This window comes from Rhinopithecus bieti, unplaced genomic scaffold (assembly GCF_001698545.2).
Source record: "Rhinopithecus bieti isolate Rb0 unplaced genomic scaffold, ASM169854v2 scaffold_75975, whole genome shotgun sequence".
Lineage (NCBI taxonomy): Eukaryota > Metazoa > Chordata > Mammalia > Primates > Cercopithecidae > Rhinopithecus > Rhinopithecus bieti.
The window spans coordinates 745,403-761,474 of record NW_016828707.1 but is presented as its reverse complement, the minus strand read 5'-3'; positions in this window follow the sequence as shown (position 1 = coordinate 761,474).

The following is a 16,072-nucleotide window of genomic DNA, read 5'->3' as shown; positions in this document are numbered from 1 at the left end:
GGAAGGAAGGAAGGAAGGAAGGAAGGAAGGAAGGAAGGAAGGAAAGAAAGAGAAGGAAGGAAGGAAGGAAGGAAGGAAGGAAGGAAGGAAGGAAGGAAGGAAGGAAGGAAGGAAGGAAGGAAGAGGTGGTGGCCTGGCTCACCTGTGGTTTGCCCACCTCTGGTGAAGCTAAAAGAAACATGCCAGAGAAAGGATCCTAATGCAAGCAGTTGCTAGGGTGGAGGTGTGCGAGAGGTTTGGGAACCAAAGAAGGAGGTTGAACCTGCTGGGGCTGTCGGCAAGCCTTCCCACGTGAGCTCCCACTGGAGATGAGCCCTGAGGGGCCATCTATTACTGGAGGTTTAGGTGTTTCCATTCCTTGCTGTTATAAACAGTAAGAACAAACCACCTTCCACTTTGTAGGCTGGTCTGATTCTTCCCTTAGCCTGAAGGCACTGTCAAGGCTTTGGTAGCCCATTTGCAGGGTGCTTTCTAGAAAGTTCATACCACTTTCACACCCTCCAGGAGCATACACCGGGGCTCTCCACCCTCATCAACACTATGCTGCTAACTCATTTAATTTCTAAAACCAATAACAAATATCAATTCATGGAAAGAGTCAATGATATGGTTTGGCCATGTCCCTACACAAATCTCATCTTGAATTGTAACTCCCACAGTTCTCACATGTTGTGGGAGGGACCTGGTGGGAGGTAATTGAATCATAAGGGCTGGTGTTTTCCATGCTATTCTCATGATAGTGAATAAGTCTCATGATATCTAATGGTTTTATAAAGGGGAGTTCCCCTGCACAAGCTCTCTTCTGTCGTTGCTGCCATGTGAGACATGCCTTTCACCTTCTGCCATGATTGTGAGGCCTCCCCAGTCATGTGGAACTGTGAGTTTATTGAACCTCTTTCTTTTGTAAATTGCCCAATCTCAGGTATGTCTTTATCATCAGTGTGAAAACAACTAATACGATTAGTCTGATCTTTAATTACAAAACTAAGAACGTAGACTGGACAACCTTGCTTGCCTTACTTCCCTGAGATATTCCAGTTTTTATTTCTTCATATTGGGCAATGAAGACTGTATATTTTTGGTAGCTTGAAGGGTTTTCCTGGGTTTGGGTGTGACTCCTCGGAGTGTGACTTAGCAGGAAGGTCTACGTCCAATCTCTCTTTTGCTGTGTGAGCACAGCAGTCCGCCAAGGCCACTCCACTCAACAATCAGCCTTTTCCACTATGGCTAAACGCGCATCCACATCAGTAGAGAGGAGGCCCTGAAGAGCACGTTTGATCTTAGTGGAAAGCTGGCCCAGGCTGGCATTTTGACATTTGGAAACAGTGAATACAATTACCCATCTGCAGACCAAAAGGGAATTTTCTTTTCCCCCTTGAAGGGAATTGAAGGTATTTTGCCCTGTGGTAGTTTCTTTCTTAAGAGGCCCCTTCTGACTTGACTAGTGTGGAGAATCTTCTTCCAGATTTAATTCAGAAGAGTGTGCTCCAGGAAGAGAGGGCAGGCTAGTGCCCGAAGTTCTGTCTTCCTCTGGAGTTGACCTTTTAATGAGAGAAGGGTGGAAGGCAGACCAGTGTGAGCCACACACCCTTTACAGTTGGCTTTCTGCTGTTGCAGACATCGTTTCCTCTGTCTCTAACCTCAGCCCTTGAAGAATGTGTGGTTATTTCATCATCAGCAAGTGGGGCGAATGAGGTCAGACTTCATGTAATTGTCCAAGGTTCCACAGCCAGCCATGTAGAGCTAGGACAGGAAGTCAAGGTTCTTGCCTTCCAATTCGGTTCTTTTCCTGCTTGTTGTGTTTCTCAAAAATGTGTATGCTGTAGTCCTAACCTCCAGTACCTCAGAATGTGACCTCATTTGGAAATAGGTTCATAGCAGATGTAATTATTAATAATTAAGATCAGTTCATACCAGAGTAGTGTGGGCTGTCAATCCAATGACTGGTGTTCTTCTTCTCATTATTTTTTATAGATAGAGTCTTGCTTTGTTGCCCAGGCTGGAGTGCAGTGTCATAATTACAGTTCACTGCTGCCTCAAACTTCTGGGCTCGAGCAATACTCCTGCCTCAGCATCCTGAAATTGATGTCATTTTTTCAAAAAGCCAAGCTGGGCACAATGATGGGTGCCTGTGGTCTCAGCTACTTAGGAGGCTGAGGCAGGAGGATCACTCAAATCCAGGAGTTTGAGACCAGCTTGGGTAACACAGCAAGACTCTACCTAATAAAAGTCACATGGACAGACAGGGGCACACACAGAAAGAAGACAACGTAAAGACAGAGGAGGAAGATGGATGGTCATTTACAAGCCAAGGAACTCCTGCAGCTACCAGGAACTGAAGAGAGGCATGGAGTGGATCCTCCCTCACAGCCTCCAGAAGGAACTAACCCTCCCAACACCTTGCTTTTCAACTCTTAGCCTCCAGAGCTATGAGACAATAAATTGCCACTGTTTAAGCCACCTGCTCTGTGGTTCTTTGTTACAGCAGCCCAAGAAATGAATCTACCACTCATCATGGTAAACACATTGTAGTTCTTAAGACAATATAATTTATTGAGTGTGTGGCAATAGAATTTATGGAGACTTGTATTCTCTCTCTGTCCCAAACATTCTAGAGCAGAGATGGCTAACTGCTCTTCAGTACACATTCTCCTTCCTTTTATTAAGAGAAACAGCCTCCCTGATTTTAATAGCCAGAGACTATGTTTCCTGGCTTCCCTTGGAGTAAGATACGGCCATGAGACCATGTTCTCACCAGTAGAATATGAGTGGAAATGTTCTGTGCCAATTTCAGCAACATTTTCTTAAATGAAAATTGTTTGCCTTCCAATTTCTTTCTCTTTACCCTGGTTGCAGCCTGGAATGTAATCACAGATAGCCATGGATGATCAGCTTCCATCATGTGGTCATGGAACAAGATGGAAGGACGCTGGGGCCCTGAGTGACCCATGGAGCAGAGGCCTTTGCCCACCCTGGGCTGCCTGATTTCCCCTAGACTATCATGAGACAGAAGAGAAAGCTTCTATCTTATTTGAACCACTGTGTTTTGGGAACCTTGGATTAGAGCAGCTTAGCCTTCGTACGCTAACAAGGTGTATGTATCTGCTCTTTGTTGCTTTTGTAGATAGTTGTGTTATAAGCCTGAATGCAGAAGTTGTCCCCCAGACTACTGGATGTGCTGCCTTTTACAACAGGTTCATTGAAGTATAATTGACATACCATGAACGGCACATAGGTAAAGTATACAATTTGATAGGTTTTGACATAAGTATATACCTGTGATATCATCACCACAATCGAAATAATGAACATATTCATCCCCTTGAAAAGTTTTGACTCACTGTTTTTGTTTGTTTGTTTTTCCAGAAGCTTGAACTCTGATGGAAAGGTGAGAGAAAGAAATGCTTTTGGAAGCATTTGGAGGGAAGAGAGAGACCTTGAAGCTGGGAATGGGGCAAAGGTAGTGAATTATAAAAGACTGGGAATCTGTACCTCCTTCCTTGATGACACCCAAGAGAGTGATGTTTTGTGGACTATAATTTATATCTACTATGTATATGAACTCATGTCACCCTCATAGTGTCTCTTGAACTTAGAGGACTGGCAAAACCTGGAAGGGGTATGATTTTCATTATATCTAGTCCACTGAGGGCACTGAAGAGACAGGTATCTCTCTGTTCTTAGGTCTTGATTAAGAGGAGGGGTGGAGAGATTACAGTTTATGCCTTGTAGCTTTTTACCAGCATTATGAGTTCACCTATGTTAAGAACTGTACAGGGGCTGAGATTTCTCCCTACTTGCAAGCTAACAAGTGAGCCCATCACAGTTTCCTGGATGCTTGCAGAAGACATGAGACTCTTGGATTACAGACAAAGGACAGTATACTACTGACTAGATAGAAGTAGGCAGAATGTCATCATTTTCTTGTGCAATTCCCCAAGCCCTGATTTCCATAAGGTGACAAGAGGAGGGGCAGGTGATGCCTACACAGCTTGCATTTTAGGTGAGGAGCCCTGAGTTTAGGCAATTGAAGTCTTTAATAATCTGCAGTAAACTTTCATCCTCTTTGTTTTGGAAAGAAACACTATCTTTATCTTCCAAGATTGTGAGCAAATCTACCTTTTGTTCTGGAAGAAGACGCTCTCTAGTCTCAGGCTGTTTCTTTACCAACAGCAACAAGTTAGTCTTAAACAAAGGAACCTCAGTGCCTCACTTTCAAGACAATCAAGATTATTTCCCAACATTCTACTAGTAGAGGGTCAGTAACAGAGTTAAAAGTTCTCAGACTTGGGGTAGAGCTGAAAACCCAGTTGAGAAGTATCAAGGTGCCCTCCTTCCCCAAAGCTACATATTCTTGTATTAGGGTCTTACCAGGAAATGGAGGGCACATTTATACAGGGCAGCCAAAGAGACTGTTTCAAAGGAAACCAGCAAGATGTGACAAAGCACCCCAAGACTAGCGACACTAGGAGACCTTCTCACTTGACTTAAAGGGCTGGGGTAGGTGAGTTACAGGACCCAGTAGTAGCTGTAGCCAAAGCTCTGGGCAGGGCCACCTAAAACAAGCTGCACCCTTCTGTAGAGCAGCACAGACCTTGTGCATCTGAGGCCCAGCAGGTTGGGGCCTTCCTCATCCTTCCCTTGCAGCTTTTGCCAATGCTTCCTGTTGCCTGAACCCAACTGGAAGCCAGAGGGCAAGGGAAATCAATTGACACAGATAATGGAGGTAATCCCCCCGGCGCAAGGCAGCATGGCAGAGGTAAGGAGTCTGTCTAGGGCCACAAAGGAAGGCCACGGATCACTCAGAGGACTGAGTCCAGAGGGGAAAGCAGTCACTTATCCCCAAAGAAACCTGTCACACATTTGGGCTTTGATTTATCAATGAGAAGGCTTGAGGGACAGTGGGAAAAATGATGAGTCATTAGCTCCTTGTGGAAATGGTGCCCTTGAAGGATGAACCTGTAATCACTAGGTACATGTGGGTGAATGTTGGTGTAACAGGTGGAGGGAATGAAAGGACAGAGAGAACATGAGAACACTGTAAGCGGAGCAGAAGTCCATGCAAAAGCTAGAGACGTGAGACAGCAGGGTACATTTAGGGACCTGCAGGTGGTCTGGAGTGGTTTTGCTGTGGGCTGTGATGAGATATTCACCGGGTTGGAGCTCTTGAACAAAAAGGAGGTCATCTAAGCTGCTTGTTTCTGACTTTTTCTTTTCTTTTTTTTCCTGATGGATTTCAATTAGGTGAGGGGTACTAGGCAGAAACCCCTCCTGAATACAAACCCTCTGTCTTATTCTACCAATTAAAGATGAACAATGGCTCACTTCCTATTGGGTACTATGTTCATTATTTGGGTGACAGGATCAGTAGAAGCCCAAACCTCAGCTTCAGGCAATATACCCATGTAACAAACATGTATCCCCTAAATCTAAAATAATAATGAAAAAGATGTACCATTGCTCTTAATTGCTCTTTCACCAGCACTAGAGAAAGCCATTTCCACCCCAATCTGAATTAAAGAATTCCGCAGTCTCCTACAGTCAAAAAGAGAGACTTCAGCTAAAGAGAAAGCTGGTGCTCCTCTTGCTAGCTGAATGAACTCTGATCCTCTTTCTCATTTTTATTTTCTTGCTTGAGCTCTGCTTTGTTAAATCAAACACCAGCCCATGACTGAGCCTATGGTTCACCATACTGGCAGTCTTATCCTAGAATCTCAGGGCTGGAAGGAACTCTGTAAGCACAACATTCTCCAGTGTTGGGTGTCGGCAGGAGCTGAGTTGGTCTCTTTTTAGAGCTTCCTGGAGAGTCTATAAAAACCTGGCTCTGGAACTCTTATATTTGGAGGCTGAGATTCAGAAGGCCTGGGATGGGGCTTGGGAATATAAATTCTTTTTAATTTTTTTTTCCTTTTCCTTAGATAAATCTTAGAAACCAAAGGGAATTGAATTCTTAAGAAGACCTGAAAATGATTCTAATTTAGTTGGGTTGGAAGAAATCTGGTCTTGAACTTTTTCTTGGGAGATGTGGTGAGTCCAAGGCAAGCCAGGCTTCAATTCTCCATCTACACTCTTTCCACACATCTGTATGGCCTCTGTGCAGAGTCTGAGTTTTATGTTCTACAAAGAAAACTAGGAGAAAAACTGTTATTCTTCTAGTTAACAGGAAAGTTGTCCAACTGGCTACACTTGAATTATAACCCCTGAATGTTAAACTGAGGCTCCTTTAGTTTTCATTTATTTTATTGCATTGTATGGAGATGTTTTAAAAGAGGAAGGCGAGGGGTGTTGGGGAAGGATTCTGGGATAGTGGCCATTCTCACCCCATGCAGAAGGCCAATATTCCTTCCACAAGGAGACACAAGGAATCCTTCACTGAGTGAAAGGTTTTTTTCTTCCAGAGAATATCAGGATTCATACTTTATAACAAGCCAAGAGCTTTTTCTGGTTCCTGATTTAAAAATGGATTCCTGACTGCACAGTTCTCGCACAATAGCTTCCTTCCCGCAGGGGCAGTGTGATTGTCTGGAATATGAATTCTTAGGGGACCGACCAGGGATCATGAGCAATTATTAATATGTTCTCTGCTGCTCTTAACATGTTGTGATTCTCAATAAATAATCCAGAGACAAAGCATGGTGTTTTGTTTTGCTTTGTCCCAATGAATTTTCCAAACTGTATTTACTATCTCAAAGTGAGAGCATCGCAATTTTCAGAGCCAACTGCAGCAATTTTCCAGGTCTGGAGAGTATTTTTGAAGATTATTTCTTTGAAGATTTTCTCTCTTATTTGGTTTGTTTCCTCTTTGATAATTTTTATTATTCATATGTTGAATTTCTTCAACAGAGCTTTAATTTTCTTATCTTTTCTCCTCCTTTCTTCCATTTTTTTCTTCGCCACATTTGTCTACCTTCTGAGATATTTTCTCAAATTTTTTCTTCTAAACTTTTACTTTTATCTTTCCTGTGATTATAATTTTAAATTCCAAAGTAACTTTTTTTGGAGCGGGGAGTGGAGGGAAGTATTCTCTGACTGTTCCTTTTATATAGTAGCCTGTTCTTATTTCATGGATATAATATCTTTTCTCTTTCTTTTATAGTCTGTTTTCCCCAAGTTACTTTTTTCCCTTGTTTGTTTGTTTGTGTCTCTGTATTTCATCTTGGAACATTCCTTAGGTGTTTGGTGATTTCCTCCTTCTCCCTCTCTCTGCTGCCTGCATTGTTATAATCATCTCTGAGCTGACCTCCCAAGTTAGGTCTTTCTCATTTTCTAGTAAACTTGGCATAATCCTGTGAAACCCATCTTTTTTAAGCCCCCAATTCAACACGTGATTCTGTTGGTGAAAAGCCTTCAGTGGCTCCATATTTCCTGCTTCATCAGACCTTAACTTTGCCATTTTTGGCATTTTCAATCTCTGACCCCACTCAGGCTATGCACCACACCTCTTGCCTCAGAATGTGGATACTCTTATGTGTTGACAGTTGGAGATTAGTAAATAATACTATTAAAAGTAATAGTAATCAGTGATGATAAAGCCTCCATATGCTTTATTCACAGACATTATTGACTTCTCCTATTAGCTCTGTAATGCTTACATCATGATGCCCATTTTTCAGGTAAAGAAATAGTGGCTCAAACAAGGTAAGTGGCCAAAGATAACATAGCTCATATGTAGCAAAGCAGGGACTTTTATCTGGGTCTCAGTACTTTGTCCACCACGGTGTCCACTGGTTGATTCAGGTGATTCACCTGCATGACAATGCTTCCTGAAGGCCACCTGCTGGCCAATGTCATTGTCAGTCCATTGACCAGGAGCCCCCATGTGTTTCTCTGCTCCTGTCTTCACATACAGTAATCTGTTGTATACACTTTGTACCTCACCCACAAGCGTGTGAAAATTCTCAGCTGTTCTGGTGCCAGGACTAATGGGAGCTGCTTACAGTCTATGAGGACAATCAGACTTGGCCTCCTGCCTTCTTTCCATATAATTTTTAATAAGCCAGTAATATCTCTCCAAGCACTACAGACCTCTGGCTTGGACCAAGAAACCTGGAACTGTTTAAGAGAACATTAATTTCCTTTGAGCTAGGATTACAGGCCATCTAAAACTTCTTAATGAATGGCCACACTGCCTTTTTGAAGCATTTGTGTATTTGCCAACACAGACTTACAGGTTACGTTAGATATTGGGAGTTGTCTTTTCTGGAAGTTAGGGTCTTCTAGAAGCTGATGGGCGATGGAGGCCTGATACTCTGCCATTTCTTTGGTGAGACCTCTAGACTGTTTCGTTCATAGTCCTGTCTCCCACATATGCTCCCCTGATGTCTTACTCTTTTATTTTATGGGTTTTTGGTAACTGAAACATTTAAGATTCAATTCTGCCACTTTGTTGAAGATAAAATCAAGTTCAAACCCTGCTTTATTTTATTTTCAATTTTTTTTTTTTTGACTGAACTAGTGAGAAAACTGTGTGTGCAAACCCCAGAAAACCCACTTGAGACCTGATGCTAATTGGCTGGATGATGTTCAACAGGACATGGCTCCACTGAACCTCAGTTTCCTGATGAGGGTTAAACTGATGATTCTTAACCGGCTCTGACATTGTGTAAATTCAGCATACTTGCTTCTGATTTCACAGTTTCCATGGCATCAGAGAATTGAAATGGCAATGGACCGCCCTTGATGTCCCCTTAAGACTCTAAATTGAACTGTGATGAGGACCCTTTTTGGAATCTTTCAGTGACCTCCTTCTCTAAGGAGGAAGGGTGAAGTATGCTTTGTAAGAGAGATTGCCTATTTGACTTTTATCTCCTGATTTCAAACACGGTGGTTCCACTAAGCTGCATCTTTTTTGTTCTTTTTGCTGTGAAAATAATTTTGTCGGAAAGTGTAACCAGTGCAATTATACTGAAATTTCATATGAAATGTTAATAAAATGGATGTTTGACCAATAAAATACATGATGCCAAATTAAATGGACCAAAAGGGAATTCTGCTTTGGAGCAAACTTCATGGGAAACAGGATAAAAAAGAAAATAATATCTTTGAGCTACTATATGAATTTCCCCAGAAATAAAAATATTGTTTATAATAAGTTGCTACATCTTTGGTTTGCTCAGAGGGAGTAAAACATAGTGGCCAAAGATGTGGATTCTAAGGGCAGATTTCTTAGGTTCAAATCCCAACATTGCTAGTTCTTATCTGCTAGCCCTGGGCAAGTTACTTAACTTGTTTGTGCTTCAGATTGCAGTCTGTAAATTGAGGCTAATAACAGTATTTTCTCCAAAGTGTTGTTGTGAGGAATGCATTTATACACATAAGGCAGTTGGTAATGCCTGGCACATAGGAAGTGTTCAGTTTGCATTAGTGATTATTTTTAGAAAGTCACAATCTTGAAATGAAAATGGTTTTTGAGTGTAAATATGAATATGTATGCATATTCATGAATTCATATGTATTCATATTTCTGCTGTAGGGCAGAAGGTTTGCTTACATATTTTACTGAGAGGACATCTAGGACCTTAACCTATTGAAGGATTTTCCCAACGCCACGTGGCTGATCTGCAATGGGAAGAAAGAAATATTAGCGTTTAGCCTGAATGATCTACAGATACCATAATTAGTGCACCTTTGTGGAGCAAAAAATTGGCAATTACCCAGAATGCTTAGGAAAAAACATTCTGGTTAATTTAATCTTCTGACTAGCCAGTGAAATTTTTCTAGCATATCTGGGTAAGTAAATTACAATAATGACTGCAAAAGCTTCTGAAAGCAAGATAACTAGAAAGTTCACAAATTTTAGGAAGTCCAGCAATTATACTTTAGAATGTCAAATTAATAAAATTTAGAAAATCCAAATAAAAATGCCAATGAACATAAAAAACTGTGGGATGCAGCTAAGGGTATACTTCGAGGGAGATTCTTAGCCTTAAATATTAGAAAGAAAGAAAGGTTGGAAATTGAAACATCTGTAACAGACACTGTATTGCCCAGGTTCTCCCATTTAGGACTGAAGCCCTCATTGCCTCAGTTGTTGGGAATGCCTGCATGCAGCCAACAGTTTTCAGTTGAGCCTTCTTTGGGAAACTGCCCTTGACTGATGAAAGTCACCTTGCCCAGGTCACATTCTCTTCGCAGATATGGTCTACATCCAATAGCTAGTTGATGAGAAGACAAAGGTCTGGCTGCGGGCCTCAGTCATACCTGTGGAATTTTAATTTATGGAGGTGACTGGGGGCCGGCAGAGAGAGGCCAATGCCCTGAAAGATTTTTGTTTTCTCTATATTTCTTTATTGTTTTATTAGCAGCAGAAGAATGTGTTGTTATATTTTTAAGATTTTAAGTTTTGTTTTCAATTCAAATGCAATACATAATTACTGTTAAAAAATCAGTACTACAAAAGAAAATTTAAAACTTTTGAATATCACCCCTTCATTTCATTTCCTAGAGGAAATGACTATGAGCAGTTTGGTGTCAGTCTCCTTGACAGATTTTCATTGCTTATATTTCCCAAGAGGAGGGGGCATGCCATGTCACACAGGGCCGTGTGGGGAAGCACCAGGATTGGTCAGGACATACAGCAGGAGTGAGGGCCAAGTTTAAGCAAGATATTGTATTAGAATTTCTGCAGGAAAGGGAAGGCAGAGGCAATGGCTTAGGATTGTCTAGTTTGAATAATTTTGGCAGTCCTTGGGCCACAGGGGCTGTCCCAGTTGTCTGGTACCCAGCCCTGGGTAGATTTAGGGCAGGGAAATATTGACTGGTGTGTGAGTTAGATAGGGAAGTGGTTCAGAATGAGCTCTGAATCTCAGGGCAGCAGGAAACAACTCAGCCACAAGTTTGGCCTGTGACTAACGGATGCCACATGGACAAATAAAGAATGTCAGAAGACACAGAACACCCCTTAAACCAGATGGCATATCCCAGTACCAGTACTTGACCCTTTGGGCTTGGCAGAGGCCCTTGCTGGGTCTGCATTGCAGTTCAACTTCTTCCTCTGCCCCATCCTGGTTGTTTCCCTCCCTTACAGGGACTGATCCTACAGGCCCATCCTGTACCCAGATCTTAGAGAGACCCTATTGTGCAATAGTATTTGTCTAAGAAAGTTAGTGCCTTCGTCCATTTGGGATGCTATCACAATATACCTTAGACTGGATGGCTTATAAACAACAGAAACTTATTTCTCATAGTTCTGGAGGCTAGGAAGTCCAAGGTCAAGGTGCTGGTAGATTCAGTGCCTGGTGAAGGCTGGCTTCCTTTGTAGACATGCCTTCTTGTTGTGTTTGTATGACGGAAGCAACCAATGAGCTTTTTGGGGCTTCTTTTATGAGGGCGCTAATCCCATTAATGAGGGGTACTACTCTGATGACCTAATCACCTTCCAAAGTCCCCACCTCCAAATACTATTGCCTTGGGAGTTAGGATTTCAACACATGAGCTTTGGGAGGACGCAAACATCAGACCACAGCAGTTATACAATGGACAAAATAAACACGAATAATGCAAAAGGGAGGGAATAATAGAGGTGGGAGTCGTAATTACTACAATAGAAAAGAAATGTGCAATGGCATCAATAAAGCCAAGGGTTTGAGATTTGAACAGGCCAATAAAATTGATAATGCTCTTATAAGACTGATTTTAAAAAAAAGGATTACAGTGTAATATCAGTGCTTTGCAAGTCTGAAGTGGGAGGATTGCTTGAGGCCAAGAGTTCTGAGACCAGCCTGGGCAATGTTGCTAGACCCTAACACCAAAAAAACAAGAGAGAGAGAGAGAAAGCCAAGGCACAAATTATCACTCAGAAATATCTAGAAATCCTATAAACAAGAAAAACACAACACACAAACATTATGAAAAATCAGCAGCAAATATACTAGAGTATTAATATTTGTTAAATTTAGGTAGTGGGAACTAGGTGGTTATTACATTAACCTGTATATCTGATTATATATTTGAAGAGTCTAGTGTTATAAAGTAAATAAACACTTTTTTTTAGAAAAACAAACTCAGTCGTGTCCTTTGTAGGGACATGGATGCAGCTGGAAACCATCATTCTCAGCAAACTATCACAAGGACAGAAAATCGAACACCGCATGTTCTCAATTATAGGTGGGAATTGAACAATGAGAGCACTTGGACACAGTAAGGAGAACATCACACACCGGGCCCTGTTGTAGGGTGGGGGAAGGGGGGAGGGATAACATTAGGAGATACACTTAATGTAAATGACGAGTTTATGGGTGCAGCACAACCAACATGGCACATGTATACATATGTAACAAACCTGCAAGTTGTGCACATGTACCCTAGCACATAAAGTATAATAATAACAAAAAAAAGAAAAACAAACTCAGTTTTCCAGTACTCACCCTGATTTTCTTCTCCTATTAATAATACAATCATTTTCCTTCTTTTATAATTATAGAAAATAATTCTATTCTAATTCTGTTAGAAGTATTTTCTTCTACTATTAATAACAAAGTCATTTTCTTCCTTTTATAATTATAATTATTGATGAAAAGAGCAAAGTGGTTTTCTTTTGTTTTGTTTTGTTTTTTTGAGATGGAGTCTATTTCTGTTGTCTAGGCTGGAGTGCAGTGGCGTGATCTCGGCTCACTATAACCTCCGTCTCCCAGGTTCAAACAACTCTCGTGCCTCAGCCTCCTGAGTAGCTGGAATTACAAGCACGTGCCAACACACCCAGTTAATTTTTGCATTTTTAGTAAAGATGGGGTTTCGCCATGTTAGCCAGGCTGGTCTTGAACTCCTGACCTCCAGTGATCTGCCTGCCTCGGCCTCCCAATATTTATAGGTGTAAGTCACCATGCCTGGCTGGAACAAAGAGATTTTGAGCTTCTATTAAGCAGTGGCCACTTCTTTAGGAACTTTCCCTGAACTTCACCGAAGGCTCTTGACAACTCTATGGGGTCATAACTATCCCCCTAGAAACAGAGGAGTCAGTGGAGACTAGTCAGAGACCAGTGGGCCACAGTTACCAAGCTATAGTGAGTGTAGAAGCTGAAATCTTAATCCATGAATTTGACACCTGAACCCCAAGTGATTAGTGATAAGGGTATATAATGCAATTCAATAAATACTCACCACACTCTGGGGATATGGGATGTACAAGGCTGATGTAACCCTTGTGCCATGGACAGATGATTAAGTGGTTCCAATGGGGGAAGCATGTTGAACCCTCAAATCTGCGAAGAGCAGAAGCTTCTGTTCTGCTCAGTGGGGAGAAAGTGGGTTCGAATTTTCATTTGTTGGGGTCAGTATCAATTTTCTGTGACTGCCTTAACAAATTATCACAAACTGGTAGTTTGAAAACAGCAGAAATTTGTTCTCTTGGTTTTGGAGTCCAGAAGTTCAAATTAAGGGGTGGGCAGGGCTGCACTCCCGTGAAGGCTACAGTGAGAGCTGGTTCCTTGTCTCTCCCAGTTTCTGATGGTGGCTGGCAGTGCTGGGGTCCCTTGTTTTGTAGCTCAGTCACTCTAATCTCTCCCTTCATCTTCACAAGTGCTTCTCCATTGTGTGTGCATGTGTTGTGTGTGTATTTTACCTATAGCAACCTGTTGAAGTGCTCAAATTCAGAGATGGTTGAGTATGTATCATTTTCCCCCAATACAATACAATTATTACAAAATGATGGGCAGTTCCAGTTTTCTAAATGGAGTCACATACTTTTTTCACATACTTTAATATAAAAAACATACACAGTGTCAAGTCCTTTTGTTCCAGTGATATAAGGGATGAGAGTGTATGGACTTTGAGTCAGACCTGAAACTGAGCCCTGGCTTCACTCCTTTCACTTGTGTGGCCTTAGGCAAGTCTCCTGGCATTTCTGGGTCTTACATTTTCTCATCTGCAAAATAGGCCACTTGCTTGGCAGGGCTATGATAAGTCCTCCCGCCTAATGCCTGGCCACAGGAGGACTTTGCTCATGCTAGGCTCTTCCCTGACTTCTTAGGTACTCATGGACCAACACAGAAAGAAACCATCCTGACGCTCACAAGCTGGAAGGAGAATGCAAGCTGATGTTTGACAACTGCTGATGCCCCTACAAGGGTAGAAATATAGACAGAGATTTAAACCAGTTTCTTCTGATTGCAATTAACAGAGACCCACAGACTCCCTCTAGCATCAAAGGGGGATTTATTGGGATGATGGGGGAAGGGAAAGATATCTCATGCAAACAACAGGCAGAAGCACCTGCTCTCAGAAAAGGATGAGCAAGGGTTTTCAGCCTGGAGCTACAGGTGCTCAAGGGTTATATCTGGAATTCAAGGGAGCTCTTAAACTTGAATGAAAAGGATTGCATCTTTAGTTTTATTAATCTTGAATTGAAATTTAGCATTTCCTCCACTTAATGACTATAGACCACAAACCAGAGCAATACTAGCAACACCTGTGAATTCATCACAAATAGAAATCACAGATACTTCACCTCACATGGTTGTGACCATTTGTGCCCATCACTGCCTCAGAATGAGCACCTTAGATCTGATGCCGGATGCTGTCTTCTAGTGTGGTGAAGAAAGCAGCACATGTATTACTATTTCGCAAATGTATTTTTTAATATTTTGATAATGGTATCTTAGTATAATTGCTTTCCTTGATAATCCTCTTTCTTTTATTTTAATAATTAATTTGTTTTTGAGACAGAATCTCACTCTGTCACCCAGGCTGGAGTGCAGTGGCACAATCTCAGCTCACTGCAACCTCCACCTCCCTGGTTCAAGCCATTCTTCCTCTTCAGCCTCCCAAGTAGCTGGGATTACAGGTGCCCGCCACCACGCCCGGCCAATTTTTTGTATTTTTAGTAGAGATGGGGTTTCACCATGTTGGCCAGACTGGTCTCAAACTCCTGACCTCAGGTGATCTGCCCGCCTTGGCCTCCCAAAGTGTTGGGATTACAGGCATGAGCCACCACGCCCAGCCCATTTTATTTTATATGTTACCTTTTTTATCCCCCAGAGAAGAACCCCTCGGCTTACACAGGCTGCTAAAGAACTCATGACATCCAGGAAATTAAGAACCCCTGGGTCATACTCTCTGTCCATGGCTCCACTTGGTAGGTGGAATTCATAGTCTATTTCTCCTTTTCTGTCTCTGGACTGGCTTATTTTGCTTGTCAGTTTGCACAGTAAACATAATCTCTTGAGAGCTGTGCTAAGCATTTTCTCACATGCCATTCCTGCATCACCACTATGAGGTTCTACTCTAAGTAGGTTCCACTCTCTTCCTTGGAGGGTCCCCATCAGGACTAAGCGCAGGTGCCACAGTGGTGACACACCCTCTGTTGGCTTCTCCATCATCCCTATTTCAGATGAAGAACAGTGACCCAGAATAATACATCTACCCTGGGGAGGTGGGTGGGCAGCCGTTGGGATTCACTCCACAGTTGAGACCAGATTGCATGCACGAACTGTTAAGACATTTGACGGGTATCCTCTGCCTACAGCCTGAAAAAGGTATTAGCCTCTTGCGTTTCTCTTCTAGATAAACCTCCAGGATTCTATCCAAGAGTGGACAATCCGACACATCAAGAAGTTTTTACTGAATCCACTGGCCTTGGATTCAGTGCTAGGACAGAGCTGTGCACCAACCCGGGCTCTTGCCACATGGAACCCCTGACTAGGAAACAGAAACACATATTCACATATACAACTCATGCAGCTCAGCAGACAGAGTGTGGCCAGATCTTGTGACTTTTGGGTCTGTACACTTTTGCTCCAGCTGTTTCCTCCACAGAGAACAGCTGAGGGAGGAGAAGATGAGGTAGGGAAGGAGAAGCCAACAGAGGGTAAGCTAACGCTGGGTCACCACTGTGGCCCCTGGGCTCCAGCTGCTCCCCGTCCACAGGCAACAGCAGGTACATCCTTTCTCCAGCTTCTCTTGGTGAACTTCCACTCCTCCTTCAGGATTCAGCTGGACTTCTTTCTTTTTGGAAATCTTCCCTAACTCCTTGCCCCTGTCCCCATGTCCCCATGTCCCCATGTCCCCATGCAACATTAGTGGCAGGGGCTTCTTCTCTGATCTGCTGGCGTTTGGGCTCTTCTCTGCCATAATGTTT